The sequence below is a fragment of the Propithecus coquereli genome, unplaced genomic scaffold, assembly GCF_000956105.1.
Source record: "Propithecus coquereli isolate 6110/MARCELLA unplaced genomic scaffold, Pcoq_1.0 Scaffold197, whole genome shotgun sequence".
Classification (NCBI taxonomy): Eukaryota; Metazoa; Chordata; class Mammalia; order Primates; family Indriidae; genus Propithecus; species Propithecus coquereli.
Genome location: NW_012144633.1, coordinates 2,515,345 through 2,517,877, shown reverse-complemented (window position 1 = coordinate 2,517,877; position 2,533 = coordinate 2,515,345). Strand labels below are relative to the sequence as shown.

At 37.5% G+C, this 2,533-nt stretch overlaps 1 pseudogene across 1 annotated transcript; it reads right to left on the bottom strand.

Moving 5' to 3' along the window:
* Window positions 1–2,209: 2,209 nt before the first annotated feature.
* LOC105809598 lies at window positions 2,210–2,524 on the bottom strand (annotated as a pseudogene). Its single transcript, XR_001137450.1, has one exon. The product of XR_001137450.1 is annotated as a general transcription factor IIH subunit 5 pseudogene (transcript).
* Between the last annotated feature and the right edge of the window lie 9 nt (window positions 2,525–2,533).

Sequence of the window (2,533 nt, the reverse complement as noted above, 5' to 3'; positions counted from 1 at the left end):
AAAAAAAAAAAAAAAAGATGCTCAAAATCATAAACCATTAGGGAAGTGCAAATTAAAACAACAATGGGATACCATTACACACCTACTAGAAAGGTTAAAATCCAAAACACTAACACCAACTCCTGGCAAGGATGTGGAGCAACAAGAACTCTCATTCATTGTTGGTGGGAATGCAAAATAGTACAGCCACTTTGGAAGACAGGCATTTCTTACAAAACTAAACATATTCTTACCTTACAATCCAGCAATTATGCTTCTTGATATTGACCCAAAAGAGTTGAAAATTTATATCCACACAGAAACCTGCACATGAATGTTTATAGCAACTTTTTTCATAACTGCCAAAATGTGGAAACAACCAAGTGTCCTATAGTACCTGAATGAAAACTAAACTGTGATACGTTCACATAGTGGAATATTATTCGACCCTAAAAAGAAATGAGCTATCAAGCTGTGCAAAGACATGGAGAAATCTTAAATACATATTACTAAGTGAGAGAAGCCAATCTGAAAAGGCTACATATGGTGAGACTCCAACTATATGACACCATGGAATAGGCAAAACTATGGAAATAGTAAAAGATCAGTGGTTGCCAGTGAGTGGGAAGAGGGAAGGATGGCTAGGTGGGGCACAGAGGATTTTTAGAGCAGTGAAATTATTCTGAATGATACTATTATTGTGGATACATGCCATTATGTGTTTGTTGAAATCCGATACACCAGTTTCTCTTCAGCTTGTATAAATCTCTCACCTTTTAAATTTCTCAAAACCCATAGCGCATACAACACCAAGAGTGAACCGTAATGTAAACTATGGACCTTGGATGATGATGACACGTCAATGTAGGTTCATCAATTGTAACGACTGCGCCACTCTGGTATGGGATTTTGATAGTGGGGGAGTCTGTGTGTGTCTTGGGGGCAAGAGGTATGTGGGAGATCTCTCTACCATTTTCTCAACTTTGCTGTGAACCTAAAACTGTTCTAAAAAATAGAGCCTATTTTTTAAAATGTCAATTTCAAGGTCTTGGAGCTTAACCAAACAAAATGATGTTATCATAACCCCGTGCAATATTTGGAACAATTCAGACCCATATAATTGTTTCCAAACATTATATTAATTAATAGCAGAAACTCAGTGTCATGGATAGAGAAGGAGGAGGGAACATTCCAGTGTTACCCTATCTGACCTGACAGCCATTCTATGCCAGTTATCTGAGCCTATGATCAGTAAGCATAAGGTCAATTGAGAGAAATATTTCCCATTAAGAGGTTAATTTGGTACTGTGTTTAATTATGGTACTGTGTTTGGGTAGAAGTGGAAATCACCTATACAAGTCATCTCCTCTTTCAGGGAAGGACTCTTGAGCTCTTGCTATGTTGTTATAAAATTTAGAAATTTACAGGTTGGCAGTTTCAGTTTCCAGTTACTAACTATGGCTTACTGAGCTTATTGGTTTTGACTTCCCACCAGCATAATCAAAACCTATTAATTTCCATTTCTCTTTTGAACCCTTCTTTTTCTCTGGCACTCAAGGGCTGATTTGAGTGTGGGCTCTGTTTAGTACATAATTTTCACACTCTCTTCTGTGTGGACATTTCTAGCTCTTGCCACAGTGACTCATGCCACTGTTTAGTGTTATATTAATAGAACTGCGTGGGCCTATGAAACCTGCCTTATAGTCAAAATTTCTTCCTTTGTTTTAACTTAAGAATTGTCTTCAGTAAATTTATGAATTGAAACTACTTCTAATATTTCTGAGAGATGTTGGTTTTTTGTTCGACTTGGGGTTTGCTGAATTTCTAGAATCTGAAAAATCCATGTCTTTTATCAGTTTTAGAATATTCTTGGTTGTTATCTCCAAATATTCCTTCTATTCCATTCTTTTTCTCTTCTCTTTCAGGGACTACAATTACCCATATATTAGATCTTTCCACAGTTCTGTTATGTTCTTTTCTTCTTTCTCTGTCCTTCAATTTGGATACTTTCTATTGACCCGTCTTTCAGTTCGCTAATCCTAACTTCTGTTATACTCAGACTGCTGCTGTTAAGCAGATCCAAAGGGTTATTTCCAGTTATTGTAATTTTTTTTAAAGATTTTTTGTTTTGTTTTTGTAATTCTAGGGTACAAAATAATCAGTTCAGGGCACTTTTTTCTGGCAAATGATCCCTCTGTCTTTCCCACAGCAGGCTCCTAAGCAAGTAAGTCTTTCACATTTGCTGCTTGTAATTCCCAAGTGGTCAATATCTACTATTTTCACTTCTGGGTAAGAGAAAAAGCGTTTTGGTCCATTAATTCACCCACTCGCTCCTGGAGGACATTAACCAACTCTGCTATTACAAAGACATGAGTTTCATCAATGTCTTGAATGATGAACTTCTTCCCCAGGGCACTGGACTCATCCAAATACAGCAGAAACTGCTTCATGGCAGGATCACATTCTATAAGCACTCCTTTCAAGACGTTGACCATCTTTTCCCAGTCAGAATGTGCAGATGACCTCAAGGATGCTCCGCCCACAGACCCAGCTG